The sequence below is a fragment of the Sciurus vulgaris genome, assembly GCF_902686455.1.
Source record: "Sciurus vulgaris genome assembly, chromosome: 9".
Classification (NCBI taxonomy): Eukaryota; Metazoa; Chordata; class Mammalia; order Rodentia; family Sciuridae; genus Sciurus; species Sciurus vulgaris.
The window spans coordinates 104,188,859-104,209,748 of record NC_136469.1 but is presented as its reverse complement, the minus strand read 5'-3'; the positions used below and the strand labels follow the sequence as shown (position 1 = coordinate 104,209,748).

General features: G+C 36.4%; 1 protein-coding gene and 1 pseudogene across 6 annotated transcripts in view; both read right to left on the bottom strand.

Moving 5' to 3' along the window:
• Nucleotides 1-20,890, bottom strand: part of SCFD2 (sec1 family domain containing 2) — a 398,565-nt gene that overhangs the window by 159,860 nt on the left and 217,815 nt on the right. The window lies entirely within an intron of this gene.
• The window catches only part of LOC306669896 (DGAT1/2-independent enzyme synthesizing storage lipids-like), a 497,646-nt pseudogene continuing 477,329 nt past the window's right edge, over nucleotides 574-20,890 (bottom strand). Inside the window, exon 2 of the transcript XR_013766760.1 lies at nucleotides 574-11,361. The product of XR_013766760.1 is annotated as a DGAT1/2-independent enzyme synthesizing storage lipids-like (transcript). The remainder of the gene's footprint in view (nucleotides 11,362-20,890) is intronic.

The following is a 20,890-nucleotide window of genomic DNA, read 5'->3' as shown; positions in this document are numbered from 1 at the left end:
TACACCTACTCTTTCAGCTTCTGGAATTTCCACTTTTACAACCTCTGAATATCGTCTCCTTCTGGTTAATTCCCACCCAGTCTTCAGTTCTCAGCTCGTCAGTCACTTCTTTAAGAAAGGATTTCCCAATCTCTAGAATAGGACACAATCTTGACTGATTGCTCACTACAAATTTCTTGTCACATGTCCCAAAATCTGGCACTAGTAAGTTTTCAAAAATCATTTAAGGGCTGGAGATATAGCTCAGTTGGTAGAGTGTTTGCCTTGCAAGCACAAGGCCCTGGGTTCAATCCCCAGCACCGCCAAAAGAAAAAAAAAAAAATCATTTAATTGATGGGATGGAATCAAACTAAAAAGCTTCTTCTCAGCAAAGGAAACAATCAATAACATGAAGAGAGAGCCTACAGAATGGGAGAAAATCTTTACCACATGTACCTCAGATAATCTCTAGGATATATAAATAACCCCCCAAAACTAATACCATAAAAACAAATAACCCAATCAATAAATGGGCTAAGGAACTGAACAGACACTTATAGAAGAAGAAATACAATCAATCAACAAATAAGATTCCATCTCACTCTAGTAGGAATGGCAATTATCAGGAATATAAGCAACAATAAATGTTGGTGAGGGTGTGGGGAAAAAGGTACACTCATACATTGCTGGTGGGATTACAAAATGGTGCAATCACTCTGGAAAGCAGTAGGGAGATTCCTCAGAAAACTTGGAATGGAACCATCATTTGACCCAGTTATCCCACTCCTTGCTTTATACCCAAAGGACTTAAAATCAGTATACTACAGTGACACAGCCACATCAATATTTACAGCAGCTCAATTCACAATAGCTAAGCTATGGAACCAACCTAGATGTCCTTCAGTAGATGAATGAAAAAGAAAATGTGGTGTATATACACAATGGAATACCACTCTGCCATAAAGAAGAATGAAATTATGGCAATTGCTTACAAGTGGAAGGAGCTGGAGAATATTATGCTAAGCAAAATAAGCCAATCCCAAAGAACCATAGGCTGAATGTTTTCTCTGATATGCAGATGCTAATTTACAATAAGGAGTGGAGGACTAGGGAAGAATAGAGGTACTATGGATTAGACAGAGGGGAGTGAAGGGAGGGGAGGGGATATGGGGCCAGGAAGGATAATAGAATGAATCGGACATTATTACCCTATGTGCATATGTGATTACATGACCAGTGTGAATCTACATCATGTACAACCAAGAAAATGAGAAGTTAAACTCTATTTATGTATGATGTGTCAAAATGCATTCTACTGTCATATATAACTGATTAGAACAAATAAAAAAATAATTGATGAGTTAGAAAGCCATGGGAGTCTAAAGAGTAACAAATAATTGAAATACTCTTGAACAGAACTTTATGGTCTTCAATGTTCTAGCTAATGACAGATCCTTACTCCTTTAGGTAGGACCATGGGACAATCCCCAGATATATTCCACATGATAACTGGGACTTATACAATGAATATTTTGTAAAGAGGACTAAAATAAAAATGAATAAAAAGTACATTCTTGGTTTACTTTCAGGTAACTAAAGGTCAACATGTGAAGGAAAAAAATTAGTCACAAGCAGCCCTAGAGAGGTCTTCATATGATACAATGTTACAAAACAAAGCTACAGCTACGTGCAACAACATGAATGGATCTCACATGAAATAATGAAGAAGCTGGAGAGCACATATTGTATAATTCCAGTTATTTGAAGTTCAAAACTGTCAAAAGTAATATATGGGATAGAGGTCGGAAGGATGGTTACCTCTGAAGGATGTGGAAGAGGGCTGCTGTGCAGTTGGGAAGGTTGTATGTACATGTGAGCGCATACATATGGAAATTTCATTAGGCTGCACACTATGGTCTGCATTTTACTGTTTGAAAGTAGAAACTGCAATGGCTCTCACAGTTGGGGACAAAGCCTAAATTGCAAGTCATCCAAAACTCTTGTTATCCAGACCCCTAGATGTCCTCATCTCAATTCCTGATGCCCCACATACACACACAGTGCTCCAGTCACACGGTTCTCATCCATTGCACCTTCATGATTTTGTGTTCATTCTTCTCTCTGACTGGAGAGGAATAGGCCTGCTATCCACCTGACACCTTCCTACCCACCAGGTGAGATAGTCAGCATCATATTACTATAACAAAATACTTGAGATGGCTTAAAATGAGGAAAGCCTTATTTTGAGTCATGGTTTCAGAGTTTTCAGTGCATGGTTGGTCAGCCCAGTTGCTGTGGGGCCTGTGGAGAGGCAGTACCTCATGGTGGGAGTGTGTGGCAGATGCTGCTCACGGCATGGTGGTTAGGAAGTGAAAAGGAGTGGGAGAGGGAAGAGAATGTAGGACCCCAATGACCCCTTCAAGTGCACACCCCCATGTGACCAGAAAACTTCAAAGTAGTTAAAACTTAACTTCAAGAACCATACATTTATCATAAATTATTAAGAATTTACAAATGAAATACGATCATTTTCTGATTAGGCATGTAACAAGTTACTAATTAAATTTGACATAACAGATTGCAAAACAATTGACAATTTAAATACACAAGTTCTGAGAAAGATGCTTACCAACATGATTTTTAAAAAAATACTTATAGAATCTATAAAATGTAGAAGACAACACCATAGACACAAACATATTAATATAGATATATTAAATCAACTTCTAGTTGACCTTTTGTTTTTTATGAAAATATTCTAACAAAGCACTCATAATGTTTCCTGAAATTCTTTGGTGTTTATCAATCAAAGCTTGAACAGCATTTGTCTTTTCAGCTAATTCTTCTGCTGTTCTCTTTGGATCACATGGAATGGGATCATCTAAATAGGTTTGTAACTTCACTGGAAAACCACCATACACTGGAGCAAACAGATAACAGAATTTTTCATAAAGCCACCTAAATAAACTTGTTCCTCTAAGTGATCTACATTTTTCTTGAATATTTTGTGTAAATATAGGAATAATGGACACTTTTGCATCATCAATTGTAATCTGAGCAAAGGCTTTTTGATTACCCCGTATGATGTTGTAGGTTTCATTACTAACCTGGGCTTCTTGAACTCCATCTGACGAAATAGCTAATAAGGGACCACTCTTCAGAATTTCAACACATCTTTCTCTTGGTCCATGTAGAGCACAAAATACATCAAGTAATAAACTAAACCCTGGAATCTTAAAGACAAAGTGATCAGCTACTACTTAGTAAGTTCTGCCTTTGTGGATAAAAATTTTAGCCATGAAGTAGTAAAAATCTATGGGAATAGTTACATGATAAAAAATTATAAGTGCTGGTCCTTCCTTTGGTATTTTTTCCATCCCATGAACTTCATAACCAGCACCATCCTGATTTTCTGGCTTTCTCATGTAGATTAGCCATGCTAAACTGGCGCAGGTTCATCCCACAGAGTTGCCACTGTTTTTCCTGCACCGTCCCATAAATTATGAGAATAAGCTCTTTTAATATGTTTTCCCTCTCATACATGTACAAGAAAATAATAGTAAGGTAGAGAAGAAAGATAGTTAAATAAGGAAGTATTAAAAGAATTAGTGGTGTAAAAACCCTCAAGAAATAGTTTGCAAAATTCATATAGTCCTCCAGTTGCTCCACACCAAACCATTCTTCGAGTATGTGAATCAGGTCATGTAGGGTATAGAATCCCATCCTGAAGCACAGGTTTGTTTTTTGTCTTTCATTTTTCTTTAGGTGAAAATGACAAATTCAATCTCTGTCTTCACTGCCACAGCAGGTCTTTAATTTTGACACAGAAATTACATAAATATCTTCTCCCAAGCTTCAGTGTATATATTCTCAGATGGGGAAAGATAGGGGCGGCTCCCCTTCACCTTCCAGCCACAGCAGGAATTCAGAGACTCAACAGCGAGGTGACAGGGACAGATTCTCAGGGCCAGATTCCCATAAGCAATCAGTGAGAAGGAAGTCCTGGCGGCATTGGCCTCCCCTGCGTATTTTTCATTCCTCTTCTAATTTACAATGACTGGCACTCTGTATTATAGTTGAATTTTTAGATGTCTGCTTTCCCCAAGCTTCTAGAAGGCAGAATCTTGCATAAATTAGCCCTGTATCCTGAGCTCCTGGCCTGGTGCCCATCAAAGAGAAGGTGCCTGACAAATATTTGTTGAACTTGAATAGAAAAAAAAATAGAGATATAATGCATGACAAAGACTATATTACAGTTTTAAAAATGTTTGATTTAAAGAAACAAATCTTTTAGAGCATAAGAAGCTGAAGACAGGTAAATCAAAATAAATATCTTAGGAGGCTTGGGTTGTGGCTCAGTGGTAGAGTGCTTGCCTAGCACCTGTGAGGCCCTGGGTTTGATCCTCAGCACCACATAAAAATAAAATAAAGGTATTGTGTCCACCTACAACTAAAATAAATATATATATGATGTTAAAAAATGAATAGCCTAATTACCAAAAATAACTTTAAAAAAAAATTTAAAGTCCAACTTTAAAAAAGATAAATAGGTTAAATTTAACAGGAAGATAAACAACGATTGCAATTATTGCTGGTGGGTGTCGGACATGAGATAGGATATTCACAGCAATAATAGTGATAACAGCCAATTGTGGTATCCAACATTGAGAGCTATTTACTAGAAATTTGCATTCATTATCTGATTCAATCTTAACAGTAACCCATTGAAGGTCTGCCATTATTCTCTGTTTTACATATTAGGAAACTGATCAAAGAGGGTAACTTGCTAGAGGTCACACAGATAGGATGTGATAGAATTCAGATCTAAACCAGGCCCGTGACACTTCAGAGCCTGGGGCAGAGGGACTATGGCAAGGATCCCTCTCAAAAGGATTCTCTTGGAGCCCGCATCATTGTGGATGACAGGTAGAAAAAGGACACAGCCTGTTTCCCCTATGTCTACCCATAGAATTCAAACCTCCGCCACTACTAGAGAGCTACCCCTGGGAAAGAGTGCCTCAAAGACCCAAGGGTTTGGAAAGTAGCCTCAAAACAGGCCCATTATGAAACCACATGTGGCACTGTGTAGTGATTTCCTGTAAGGTATTCATCTCAGTACACATTAGGACAAAACAGAACCACCCTGGAGGAACCCACAGGATGAAAGTTCTGAAGAAACAGCTACTGGTGTCCACGTGCAAAAAAAAAAAAGGTTGATGGGAAGAAAGAAAACACCAGAACTCACCAGTCTTATGATAGATACATGGGTCCTAGCAATCCACAACAAACATTCTGGTAAACGCCCTGGCACACCAAATACCATCTGGTTTATTTTGGGCAGATCTTGGGTATAGTATATTTAGTGTGGCTTCCTAGGGTTTTGGGTATTGGAGAACGTGTCCATTTTCTTCGTCTCCCTCCTGACTGGCTGAAGTAAAAATCATCTCTCTGGCCACAGCAGACCACCATGGGGAGACCCACCAGCCTCGCGGAGGCTCTTCATGTGGTTTGCTCCTAGCCCCAACACTTAACTGAAAAGGATGCGTAATGACGGGCCCCAAAAGGAACATGTGTATTGCTGGCACTTTTACCAATCATGTTGCCAGATTTTTTTTTATATGTTATTCCTCAAGGTACCTTCCAAAACCAACATTTCCAGGGTGTCCTGCTACTCTGTAATATAAGTTTTTTTTCAGGTCATAGGGGAAGGCAAACAGACACATTTTTTACATTGACAGGTCTAAAAAAATAACAATGCACAGCCTGTACTATACAATAGGGCCTTGTATTTTTACAGCTAAGCTGCATTAAAATATAGTGAGTGGATCTAGACTAAATCAATTTAATGACCTCAGGTGAGGACCCAGGGGTATGTCCATTCTTACAGCGAGTTCCGACCATTCAGCCTCAGCCACAGTTTAGCACTGGGCCCCATCAACATCTCTAAAATGTTAATGTGAAATGTGTATGTTTTACCTCTTAGAGAAAGGACAGCTCCTGGACTTAAAGAAAGAACAGATTTTACATGCAAATGCTAATTCTATTTTAACCACAACAAATGGGTTTAATCAAACATTTTATAAGCATTATTCAATCAGAATGCAGAATCATGCATGATGTACATTTTGGGCAACAACAAGTAGTGTAAACCACCATGACAGGAACTTCAAGATTGGATTTTTCATAATATAACGTGTGTTTCTTTTTAATTTGGCTTTTCTAGTAAGGAACCATTTCTGGCTACCAATAATTCATGTTTCAATACTTTCCCCCATATTCTGCAGTTTTAGATTCTTACATACACTACATTACAGTAATGATGGGGAAGGAGAGGGGACATTTAGTGGGGAAGACTATAAAGAATAGAGAAGGAAGGGTAATGAGGACATAGAAGGAAACACTGGGAAAGGGGGCAAAGTCAAGTACAGCTAACCAACAATATCAGGGACAGGGCACTTGCTACCAAGGCAGGGGGCAGATGTGATATGCCATTTAGAAGGAAGGTCACTGGAGGCTTTTCGTTCGTTTTCCAAATGTGGTAGAACATAAAAATGAAGCCATAAATACCTTGTGCTGTGTTAGCAGCCTAAAAGTAAAGTTATCAACACTAATATTGAGCAGCTTCAGGGCAATGCAGAAACTAGCAGGAACTTGATGTCAGCTCAGAGTGGAGACTGCTAATGGCTAGAAAATTACTCAATAGTCTCCATCCAAGCCATCCCAGAATTCAACAAGAAGAAAGCCATTCATCCTCAGCAGACAACTTTTCCAGTGTAAATAGTACTATCAGATAAAACCTGACCAACCAATTTATTATTAACTTAGCTAATTAGAAATATAAATTATTTTAACATTCTACCATAAATAATGCTCAGTCAGGTAGCGGTAGTAATTTTAGTACCATTATAGTTCTATTATGTTTATTTTTAAAAGAATCCTATTTCACTTATAAGTCATATTTTTTAAGTATATTTCCACAAAATTGTGAGGGGCAAAGCAGGTGATTCATTTGTGTTCACGAAAGAATTAATGTCATATTCAGCAAAACAATGTTTAAAAATATTCACTTGATTGTAATAATTTTTTATTTTTATTGATTTATTTTCATGGTACTGGGCGTTGAACCCAGAGCCTTGCACACAGTATGCAAATACTCTACCACTGAGCTCCATCTCCAACCTAACACATCGTTTTTAATAGATGAACCAATCATACAACTTCATAGACAGCTGACTGTGTCTTCAGTTCAGTATGTACTAGGCCCCAGGAAAAATGTCAGAAATTTAGCACCAAAATCTTCATAGCAGTGGTGTTATCTGGGGAGCTTCAGAATTCTGCTATTCCCAGGTCACATACTGGGCTAAGGACATCAGAGACGGTGGAAGTGAGACCAGGCTCCACTAGTTTTAAAGTTCCCCAGGTGATTCCAATTTGCAGTCAAAGTTCACAAAGTAGTAAAAAAGGAAAGCAAAATCACCTCCAACAATCTGTCCTTAACTGAATCTTTTGGATCTTTAAATCTGGATCAATTGCTTAGAAAACAATAGTGAGAACTTTTAGTTAAGTTTGTAAGGCTGAATATATAAGCTCATATCTGTTTATTTTCCAGCCCCTAAACTGCCAGTGAAACAATAAAAATGTTACTAACCCACGAGGACAAAGAAATTGGGAAGGAGGTGAACTTGATTCAAGGTAGACTTGGAAGAGAGAGAGCACACAGACAGTGGTAAGTGACTTAGAGATGAGGAAGCCACCATGTGGCATGCAATTGAGTGCCACAGCATCTCAGAAATGACCAGGACAACTGTGGGTCAGGGTACATAGTAGAGCTCAGTGGGAGGTGGTTGAAAGTTTGTATAGGAGCAATTTAGTGCTTTGGATTTCTTCCTCAATCAATTTCAGCCAGGTGACTGATCTCTCCCTCACCTCCAAGGACTAGGTAGATCCTAAATAAAATGAAACAGAGAGCTACCAAAACCAAGGACCCCAGAAACAGAAAAGATTTGTGCCGGTTAACCCTGCCCCCCACAACTGTGCAAAGGAGGTGTCTCAGCCCCTTTTAACAGATCGGAAACACGCAGCTAAAATCATAGGGGAAAAAAATAATTCCTTTCCGAGGCAATCAATTGACTCCATGCCTGAATTTAACTGCAGGTTCTTTGACAACTTACAGCGGGGTGGAGGGGATATATTTTTCTGTCTTCTAAAATTTTATTTCCCAATTAAAAATATAGAGGGTTGCAAAAAAAAAAAAAAAAAAAAAAAAAAAAAAAAGATACCTAGTAGAGGACTTTTTTATATTACAAATAATGAGAAATTCCCCAAAACTTTGTTTATATGGGTTTTATCTACTGCTGTTTAGACATTAAACTTAAAAATAACATGTAATAAAACCATTACATGTTAACAAAGTTACATATTTTTATATCTTTAAAAACTATATTTTCAAAAACAACAAAAATAGTGAATGGCATTGTTTCAAATTTTTTGCTCAATAGAAGGCAGGTAGCTTCTCTTATTTCCTTTTAGATTTAGTCTGTTGTGATATCACCCGTCAAGCAGCCACTATGCACCTCACGAAAATAAGAAGCAGAAAGGCAGACAATGTACAGCCATGTTACTTAACTCTGGGGATGCATTCTGAGAAATGTGTCATTAGGTGTCTTGTCCATTATGTGTACATCATAAGTATATTTACACAAACCTAGATGGTTCAGGTCCATCTCTGGATGCTACCTCTTAATACAAACAAGAGGCATGGTGAACATGGTATTTGTGAGGCTTCTGGCAGTGTAGCACAGTATGCTATCGTTCAGTAAACAACTTTTAATAAGTAGAAGTACGCCCTAAAATGATGATAGAAATTATAGTATAGTAAATAGTTAAACCAGAAGTCTTGATGATCATGTGTACAGTTCAAGAACTGCTGCTGTACTGGCTCACACACACAGAAGGAACTGGGAATTCAGAATTTATCCTACAATTATTTTTGAATAGCAAAAATATATTGCATTATATTTTGGTTAAAAGCATTAACCAAGTACTTCTTTGTAAATAGCATATAATATAAATATATACTAAATTATACAAATAGAAAATTAAAAAATTTAAAATGCACTATTATTTTTATAAGCCTGTTTCATCATTTTTTTATTTAAAATGTGCTAAAAACTTTAAAAGAATCAGAACTTTCTTGAGTTCTACATCTGTTAGCAGAGAAGAACATAAAATTGAACATTTTGTCATTTCTAATACTAATGGCTAATATTTATTGAGCCCTTCTGTGCCTGGCCTGTTCCAAATGCTTTCTACTTGTTCCCCCACTGAGTCCTCACAATGGTACGAGGGGGTGGTACTGAAGACCAGAGAGGGTCAATTAACTTGCCCAAAGAAGGACTGTTAGCATTTGGACCCAGGCAGTGTCTAACCAGTGCCCCTGCTCCAAACCACAAGTGAATAACTAATCCTCCTCTCCTGCTTGGCAGAATACAATGCAAATAAGGAGAGGGAAAACACAAATCAGAAAGGCTTTTAAGATTATGTTGGGCCCATAATGTAGCTGGGGGTCTATGGTTCTGCCTTCTGTTGCCTTTACATTGTGGGTTCCTTCAGGGCAGAGTTCTGCTTACTGCAGTTGTGTTATTTATTCATTTGGAAAATAACACCCTATGTGTGAAGTGCTTCAGGGTTGGGAGATCAGATGGTAGTTTTTAAGGACTTTTTTCCCTGGGGAGGTATGTCACAAGAAATTCTCATAAAGGCAATATGTCCCCCATCTTCATTATGCAAATCTGATTGCCTTAGTCTTCCTTCAGTAACTTATAAAAAACTGTGACATTAGTATACAAGTTGGTACAAAAGGGAAAATAGGTCACTTTCCCAAAGCCCACAGAGGGCTTTGTGGACAGAGGGCTGATGTTATTATATCCAGATGTGGTACCAGTCTTTAGTCCAGGGAGGTAGCAAGGTACTATTAGGTGATTTAAAATATATATTATCATTGTAATTATACGAGATAGTATGCAAAACCATAATAATAATAGTAATAGTAGTAATAATAGGAAGAGGATGAGGAGATGGAAGAGGAGGAAGAGGAGGAAGAGGAGGATGAGGAACAGGAGTAGGATGAGGAACAGGAGGAGGAGGAGGAGGAGGAGGAGGAGGGGGAGGAGGAGAGGAGAAGGAGTCACTGCTCATGGGAAAAGTTATGTTTACAGCAGAACTATTATTACTTCCTGGTAGACCAGAGCTGATTTGGAAATTGTTCTTTACATTTCTGCTCAAACTGATATCCTAGTTATCAGAGAAGCAAAGGAAGAGTTACAGGCATTTTTCCTGAAGTATCACAACACATCTACTAGCTAAAGATCATTTTTCTTCAGCTGGGGAACTCAGGAGTGAAGAGACCAGTACTCCGATGAACAAAATCAGGACTTCTTCCTACTTGTGCAAACTTTTTAAAGCTTACTCAAACTTTACAACTTTTATCACATAAGAATATAAATATTTAATACAAGGGTAAAATTGTGACTCAACAGTAACACACAGAAAAGTATTTTTACTTCAAGTAAAAGATGCAGATCACATCTTTGATTCAACATAAGAAAACCTGGATCTTGAATACCTTCCTGGGATTTAGTCTCTTGGGTAACAAAAGCTGGCATGATTACATGAAGCCCATATAATTTAACAGGTACACAATGATATGAAAACCACTAAAATGTGAAATGACCTTGCCCTACCAAAAAAATCATTCATTTTGTAATTTCCTGAGTTCTTTTCACATTGAGATGTCAAAGTCGAAGTTTTAATTTTAAAAATATATGTTCACAGTTAAAATACCTAAGATAAGGTCCCACTCATAAAAATAACAGTTTAACATACACTTGTTAATAACATGGTGAAGATTTATTTAGCAGTTTCATATTCTTCACTATTGGAAATATGATCGGGAATAATTCTTTTGTCAGGCTTTAATTTTTATTTATAAGTACTGATCTCATGGCACTCAACTTCAACTATGAAAACTGTTTTATCTATTTTTACATTAGAAATTCTAACCTTCCTAAAAAAAATCAACAAAGCAATTATTCTATATACAATTTATCCTTCAATGTAACAGTTCTCCAAAGGCAGTAAGAAAAGCATATTTTCTTAGAGGAAATGTATCCTAAAATACATTTAAAATAAAAATTCTGATTTTAGAGTGAGATAAAAAGGGAAGGAAGAAGAGGGGCCTGATTTCACTTTCATAAATTCAAATACTATTATCTCCTTTAACAGGTAATAAGCTCCAGGCATCAGGCTGGATTTCCTATCATTTGAGGCTTATTATGAAGAAAACTGGTCTCATGCCTCCTTTCTTTCCTTCCTCCCTTCCATCTCTCTCTTTCCCCTCCTACAGAAGTTTGCTGTTTATATGAAATATCAGTGTCAACTCATTTACTTTCATTCTTTGGAAATGGCTCCCAACACATCCATTTTTTATTGAACACCTGAACGCAACAGGAAAGCTGCTTCTTATTGTTAAAAGATTCTAACAATATCTTGGTTACTGGAAATGGTCTTTTGGAAATTGGAAATGGGGGACACAGAATTTATTACTTGGGTGAATATCCCGAAGACATGATAGAGCTCACTTATGCCTTATTTCCAAAACTACAAGCCACATTAATAACTTTCTGAAACAACCTTTGAAATCCTGACAACAATCCAAGTAACCGTCCTAGCTCCCTGAAGGTCTCTGAAAGAGATGAAGGGGCAGTAAGGGGTAATGTTTGAGGGTGAGGCTCTGTTACTCAATAAGCCCCATCAGAAGACACACTAACGCAATAAAGTGGAACATTATTTACCTGGAAAAAGATATAATCAGAGTCTTAAAATATATTCTTTCAAAGTCTGAATTCCAGCTCCATCACTTACTATTTACGAGCCTTTGGACAAGTTTACTAACTTACTTGAGCTTCAATTTCCTCATTGGAAAACATAGGCATAAAAAAGGCAATGATTTCACAGGGTTCAGTGAGGCAATTCGTGTAAGGTGTTCAGTTTAGTGTCTGTCACACAGAAAGGATTCAATCAATCGTGATTTATAATTAACAATGCTCTTAGTGTTTTCTTTTGGGACACCCATGATTTTCCAATAGAATGCATGATTCTACGAGTTTACTTATGAAAGCATGTTTCTTTTTAGAAAAGATTCAATTAGGTTTTCCAACAGTCACAGAAGTTAATCAGAAAAATACAGAAAATATCTTGAAAGTAACAAGAACACCTTCGGCAGAAGCTCATCCCAGCAGAATAATTACTACACAGATGAAAGGCATGTAACTAGCAGTGGTCAAAGATCACAGATAGCAGTTAGCACAATAAATTCAATACAGCTTTCATGTGTTAGGAATATTTATACTGTATATAAATTACTTCAAGGATACAGACTAGGGAAGTAACCTGGGGAAAAGGATAAGAGAGGAAAAACTTTGTATAAATTTGAAAGGAAATCTGGAAAAAATAATGAATACTTCTACTGTAAGAACACTCACTACACAAATAAGAAGTCAGATGTCAGATCAGGAGAGAGCCTGGAAACCTCCTCAATACTGGCTGAGAAACTATCATAGCAACCACCAAAACACTCCGCCTCATCTAATAGAAAGAATATATTATCTTTCTTAAACTATAGTCATATTTCAAGATATTAAATACTTATTGTTTTTATATTATTAATATCACATCTCAAAGTATAGTCATAGCATATTTTACGTTAACATTATTCAATAGCATCACTATTCTAGTTCAGAAAGTTTTATTTTAAAAGAAAGAATATATGATAATTTTCTATTTGGTTTCTGGTACCATATCTTATCAAAGTAAGAGTTTGTTTTCTTTTTAACTTAAAAAAAATTAAATATGCATAATGCTTCCTGTTGCCATTCTACTACCATACTATAGTTCCTTTTTAAACACATGCACAGTATAATCCTCAATTTGCAGAGGTGAATCAGATTGCTAACTGAATGTTTTGAAAAGGAAATGATCAACTGAGTCCTTGAATAAGTATCCCATATGTTTCATATCCATATTCTTACTACTTTATTCACTGAACACCTTTCACAGAATCAAACTTTAAGGAACATAAACTTGTGGCAAGAGCAGACAGAATATTCTGAAATTATGCTTTGAAATAAAATCATTTCCTTAACACCAGGAGATTTAATGCTACCATTTCACCATGAAAATAATCACAGATGAATGTTCTGACCAGGACTAATTATCTTTGAAGTTCCCTAAGTTCAAGAAAAATGGTACTTGACAAAATTTTACCTTATCAAAAGGTTACAAAGAAAACAACTTGTGGGCAAGGCCCAATCTTTTTTGGTTAATATTTAAAATCAAGTTGTAATCTTAAGCAAAATTTAAAAGTATATGAAAATCACGTTAAGACAACCTAAATTTGAGAGTTTGACCTTTCATCCTTATTTTACAGTTATCAAGATGATGGAATAACTTCTGGGTGACAGTAGGCATTTAGTAATCAGAATCAGAATAGTCATTGTGTGTGCTTTTTTCTTTGTGATTGTTTTATGACATGTGTTCAAATTCTGTAGCAAAAATTGCAGCTGTAAAAACAAATTTTATAGCTGATACAGAACACCCAAAATAAATATAATAAGCTCAGAAGAACATTTGCTTGCACCTGGATGAGTCCTATGGGCTGTTTGGACGTTGGAACATTAAAAATTGAAGACTGTTCCGTGATCTGGGAGCCCCCATCCAATCAACAATATTAAACAGAGGCTTAGCACATGCTGTTCCTACTGCCTGGAAAACCTTTTGCTCCCTCTGCCTAGTTCACGCCAACTCATCCTTCAGGTCTTGGCTGATGTGCTATTTCCTTGGGGGCAAGGTATCTGACTTGCCAGATTCAAACCTTCCCAGTACTGCATGTACCTTTTCTCCACTGCACTTGCCCCAGTTCCAACTTCACATTATAAAGTGTGTTTATTGGCTCAGTTCTCTCCCATTCAACTGCAAGCCTCAGGAGAGAAAGGGCCACAAGTGTGTTCTCATCATTGCAGCCCCAGAAACTAGGGCAGAGCTGGGCACATACTTCAACATGTGTTTATGAAGGATGACAGAGACAGGGAGAAGTCATTATTACTTAGCTAGTTGTTACTGGTCAGTTAGGTAATGATGATGATCAACCTTCTACCTCAGAACCAAGCCCAGTAGAGTGGTGTACCATCCACCAATCTTCCTTGGTTTCCTTCTAACTTCACAATCTCCTTCCCCCTAAAATTAGCATCTTGCTGCAGGGAACACGGGTGGAGAAAGAGAAGTCAGGACTGGCGTGGAGATCTCCGTCCCATCCATCTTGGCCTTCTAGCTCTTGCATTTACCCCAAACGTGCTTTACCCTCCTGGACCTCACACCTTGCTTTTGGGCAATATAATTAGTACTCGTACTCACCTTTCAATAAGGGCTTTCTGGGGGCAGGGTCATAACCCAAAGAGTGGCTTCACAGCACTGCAGTAGCCTTACAGAATGGGCCTGCGTACTGGGCACAGCAAAACCCCCAGGGCCCGCACCAATACGCAGGCATTCAGGGGTAAAGAGACTGCTTGGTCCTTGACTAGGAAAGGGGCAAGGGCTGACAAAGGCCAGGAGGAGCCAGCCAGGAGAAACAGCAGGAGGAAGTAGCCCTCAGAGTACGCAGCCAGTCCTGTTCCTTCCAGAGGACAGTCAGAATCATCTGGCTCCTAAGTACTGCTCTGTGGCCTGTTCAAACTCAAGTGTTACTATGTGTTTCCTGACACAAGCCGATTGTGAAGAAATTAAAGATGGCCAAAGCAGTGCAAATGTAAAGGGACTTTTAAATTTTTCATTAATAGGTTTTTTTTTTTTTAAAGAGAAGTTTTAGTCTCATGGAAAAACTCAGCAGAAAGTACAGAGAATTTCCATATGCTGTCCTTCTACCAGTTTCACAGTGTCCAAAGTATCTTTTCAAAAGATAAAAAATGTAACTGCCAAAAATAAAATGTTCTAAAATATGTCCCTTTTCTTTTCCAATTTACTGATAAATTTCCTATTTTAGTTAGAAAATAAGCACTAATTAACTTATTTTAAATGACTTAATTTTTAATTTATTTTAGTTTATTTAAAAGAGAGAGGAAGAAACATAATCCTCCTAATGAAAGGTAACTTAAATACAATATTTTTCCTATATATATTGTTAAAATTTTAAGTACAAAAATAAGATAATACTCTACATATTAAACAGATGATAGTTATCCATTTAAAAGAATATCCTGACCACCTTTGCACTTCATTAATTATTCTTCAATGCCATTTTTAAAGGCAGCATAATATTCCACCATGGAGACCCATACCTTTAACATGTATCTCTGAGCTTAAGATATTCAATATTTATGTGTGAAACTACAAGTATCTATTTTCTCCAATTCATTCTCTTATACATCTATAAAGAACAGCACTTCATAGGGTGGGAAAATGAACACAGGGAAACACTAGATAATTTATTTCAATCTTTATACAAGATCCTAGTGTTGGCAAGGCAGGAGAGAAAAACAGTTCTTCCTATGACCCTGGTTTAACTTAAGACGGATGTGTAGGGTCCAAGGCCAGCAAAGCAATAAATAGGTTTTGGCAGCTCACTCTCTCTACCTTGAGTACTATTACAGTGTGCCATTGGAGTGGGTCATTTAGAACAGGAAGCCAAGGACACTGTGTGGTGTTCTCCCAGGGTAAATTCACAGATACCTCATAGAAGGCCTTGGCAGGATTCTCAGTAGGCACAGAGAAGCATAGAAGTGGCTTTATCTTTGAGTCTCCAACTCAGCTGAAGGATTCACTAGGGAATCCAGAGAAAGGGAACGCCTGGGCTTGGGTTAAAAGAGCTGGTTTATTCTTGCTCGTACAGTGCACAAAAGCTTTACTGATCTGCCCAGCAGTCATCTGCTAATCTCACACCTTAGGATAAGTAATACCCACACATCCTCATTAACATTGAGTCCTCAACTCTGAAGGGAAGGATATTCAGGAGGCAGAATTTCTAATTCACATTGAATTGAGTTTCTATATTTTCACATCTTAAGGCAATTCAGCGTAGCTATTGCAATTCAGCCCATGCAGGCAAAGCAAAGAAGCCTCATCAACAAAAGCAGCTGTATATCATGTTTCCCAAACGCTACGCTTCAAAATCACAGTAGTCACTTGGGAGATGCACAATTTTACCTAAGTGGCTGTTTTATTTTTAGAAGACAGAACTGTGTGGTGGAGGAAAATTGCTACCTTTATTTATTTATTTTCTTATAACTTTTCTCCAAAATGGAAAAAAACTTGCTAGTGAGTTTTTCTCCCTAGTAATAAGAGTAATGCAACATGATACTGTAAAAATCCATAGATATAAAAAAGAAACTCCCCAAAGTAAAAAAAAAAAAAAAAAAAAACAAAGAAAGAAAGAAAGAAACACCTTTAACCCCATCATCCAAAGATAGCTGCTACTAAAAGGTTGGGTAGCTGGTGTATATTGCTAGAGACTGTTTTCTTTCTGACACTTAAATATTTGAAAAAACATTAGACACATTTATTTTGTAATCTTCTTTTCTACTTTAACAACTTACATACTTATCTTTCTGTGTCAATCAATATTGATTTTTTTATAGCTGCAAAATTAACTGTTATTAATACTTGCAAAAGAACTGACATATTTTTTCTTCAGCAATTACATTAGTAAAACCACTTAAGGGGAGTTATGTGTTTCATGTTGACATCTGACTATTTTCTGAAGAGGGAAATTTCTTAGTAGACATTAATTAAAATAAATAACCCAACCATTTATAGCTACAAATTTATGTATAAGCAAAGAAGACTATGTACAATAAAAACAAAAATAAAACAATTAAAATGTCTAAAAACAATTTATTTTCTTAGTATTTGTTTTTATCAGTTGTTTACTTTTGAAATGAATTAAAAGAGAATTTTTGAGATTTTATGTATTGTTCAACATGTGTTACTTAAAACATGAAAATTAAAAGATCAGATGCTTTGTACAAAGCAAGAGCATTAAAAGCAAAAATGCAATTAAACTAAGAAAAAAGTTCACTGGACTATATTAATTTGAAATTAAATTATTAGGAAAAGCAAAAGTCAATTAATTCTCAAAAGGAACCTTGATTGGTATCCAAAATGATGAAAGAAGAAAAGGGTGTAGATAAATTTTTAAATTGTTTAAGAATCTTTTAAATAATAGATCATAAGTAGAGTCCATGAAAAAGAAGTCTTTGACTTATGATGTGTGAAGCAATTGATTTAACATGGCAAATTAAAATAATAAGCAATTATTATCAAATGATATCTATGCTGTGCACATGGCAGCACCAAATCTGCACTGCCTGACTGGTTACTTCCTACCCATCTTTTACAGCACAATGGCAGATGACGTAGAAAGATACTTTTCATCTATAGGTTTACATACTAAAAATGACTGACTCCACTTTGGAACTATGCTTTTGTTTTCATGTTTATAAGTTATAAATACCTCATCAAGATTTTGGTAAAAGTTATATATTTTTTCTCTTTTCAAAATATATATCCATATTATTGAAGACATCCAAGATTGTCCTGTTTGCCACTCTCCGTTCCTGCTTAATCGTGGGACTCTTAGAATAAAGACATTTCTTAGTTGTGCTTCTGGCTAGACGAGCCATATGACTAACTTTTGGCCAATGAGATACAAGCATAAGTGCTGTTACTTCCAGGAAGTGCTCTTAAACATGGTCTTCTTTCACTCCTGCCCGCCTGTGTCCTCTTTTTTTTTTTTTTTTTTCTGTTGCAGCATTTTGTTTTTTTAATTTTTTCCCATTTTTTTATTTGTTCTTTCTAGTTATATATGACAGTAGAATGTATTTTGACATATTATATGTATGGGGTATAACTTGGGGTATAACTTCCCATTGTTGTGGTTGTACATGTTGTGGAGTTACACCGGTCGCATATTATATGAATGTAGGAAAGTCTTGGTCTTTCCTATTCCCATCCACCCTCCCTTTCCTTCATTCCCCTTTGTCTAATCTAATGAACTTCTGTGTCCTCTTTATTGCTGAATTGAATGTAGATATGACAACTTGGAGCTTGAGCTACTTTGGAATATGAGAAGGAAGTCATAAGTTCAGTAAAGCAAAACAAGAAAACAGAAGGAGTTTGGTTCCCTATAATTACTGGACTGTCATGCTTGGTTTAGATGGCTTATCCTGAGTTTGTATGTTTGAAAGGGAAATGAACTTACATTTCATGAAGCCACAGTTACTTTTGATGTTCTGTCACTTATTGCTGAACTGGAGATCAACAGATGCAGATGTAAACAAATGTTTGCATATAATTGTAGCGGGTATGTGTCTGTGGAACCCAAATTTAGACTATTATTTTAGGAATATGCATAGGATACACTGAGCACCACTAGTGTCTGTTCCTTAATTAGCAATTTTTTCATATCCACTTTATATCTTGATCTTCATAATCATCGATGAAGTAAACATTGTTTAAAATGTCATTTGTTTATTAAATTAAAAACAAACAAAAATCCTGAAGCTCAACATATATCTCTTGTCCAAAGTTAAAAATGGAGTGAAATCTATAATCAAGGTGAAGAATTCCAAATCCCATGCTATATCATTTCTAATAACTGTAGTACATGTATAGGTATGCCCTTCTTTAACAAAAAATAATTCTTAAAAACATGTAAGAAAGGCAAATGCATACAACTTAACTGTAGGAATTATGTTCAAAAAGAGAGTTTCTATTTCCTTGTAACTAAAAGGAAAGTGTAGGGATTATAAAGCTTTTAATTATATTAAAATTGTTTCTAGTTTTTGGCATCAGATAGTAATACAATTTTCACATTATTTAAAACACAAAAAGCAAATTTTGCTTAATGTACAATACTTCAAATCACCCCCAAAAACCTCTCTATGAGTGTCACAGGCTGATAACCAAGCCTTGAGCATATAGGCCCTTGGGGAATATTTAAGATCCAAACCATAACAAGAATGCTTGAGAATTACATGAGATAGTACATGTACTATGCTTAACCAGGACCTGTCACACAGTAAGTAGTGAAATTTTTTGTATTAGATGGATCCAAGACCAATAATCCATAGGCTGGGCTGAGTTAGTCAGATTTTATTTCTTGGAAATTTGAAATTGGGATGCAAATGAGTTGGTTAGCTGTGGAGAAGTGAAGTACAAGATTGTGTAGAATACAAACAATTCTACAAATGATACTCCAATGCCCTGAGTGACTGGGTTTATCAAGAAGCAAAAGCCAAGAAAGGAGAAAATGATGCTGGTCTGTAAAGGGGACAGGCACATACCAAAGTGTTTGTATACTGTCCAGGAGAGACTGCCTGAATGAGACCAAAAAAGGTTAGAGCTCTCTTTAAGATTGGCTGCACTTCCTGCAACTGGATTCCAGAACATTCTCCATTATTCTTTATCATCAGTACCCTTTCTCTTGATCTGGTTTGGGATTCTAATCCTTGTTGTTTTAGTCATCCCTTCTGCTAAATATTCAGACATGGGAGGAAGAAAAATTCACATCTGAGATGACTACCAACACCTTCCTTAATGACTTCTTGGTAAAAGTCAGTCCTACTGGGGCTCCTTTTAGGCAAATTCATCAGGTATAACAAATCAAATTGGATTCTCTGGTGGTCATTGGAGCACTAGTGGAAAGGGATATTTCTTTGTTTCAAAAATTACATTTGATATCACATTTTACTTAATGGGGTTATGTTGTTCTTCACATTTATTTCATCTTAAAATCTGAGAGAGACTCAGTTTCTTTCTGAAGGTACTCTGCATTCTTATTACATAATGCAAAATCGTTTCTTAAACTTTTATAAATGAAATCATCTCTATTGACTCTAGCAGCTTCCCAGTTATTCTGTCAAGTAATAATAATCTGAATATAAATGTAGAAGGATATATAATCACTTCCTACATTGTATGCTTTTAATGATTCTATTTTTACATATTATGGACTCTTAAAATAGGATTCACTTGTGCGCACATACACGTGACAGAAATATATGTGTTATTTTCCCCTCTGTAAATGTACAAAGATGTGAAAGTTATTCATTTTCTATTACTTGGATAAAGTGAATTTCCTGTGTCTAATAAGGCTGATCATGTCCCCATAATTTACCTGTGCTTTGTTTTGTGCCCAGTGGTAAATCCTGGCTGAATGAGGCTGGCATTCCAAGCATTCCAAATCCTGCTCACCCTAGGACCTACATTTGAATTGTCCCTCTGAAAATGAGATCCAGATGCTGAAAAAAGGAGAAAACATTATTTTTCTTGCCAAAAGACTTGTAGATATGAGTGGACAAAATGACATATACGTGTAGGGATTATTTATAAGAAAAAAATAAGAGAAGCAGTTATACAGCAAATGGTAAAATTTCTTAGTGACACTGAATGAAGTCTGAGCCTCAATAGCATTGTTCTCTTCAGTATTAATTTTCTTGCATTACAAGAGAAAGCCTCTATGACAGTTATAACTTTTCACAAGGACAACTGAAATGGTTACTCTAACCACTTTAATTCTTTTCTAAAGAAATCTTTTATACAATAAAAACATTCAGTTATTTTCTTTTAGTTGAAAAAAAAACAAAAAAACAAAACACCCAATCTTATAAAGTAGGTGTTCTCTACAGCATCAAGGTTGATGAAAACCATCCCCTTGAACAGGAAGTTCGGAAGACAGAATGGCAGGCAAGAGCTGACCCATCTGTGTGGAAACATGTCACCATCTTGCAAGGCCAAAACCACTGACAAGAGCACACCATTATTTATGAGAAGCCTCTGCTCCCTGGCTCTTGTCAGGCTCATT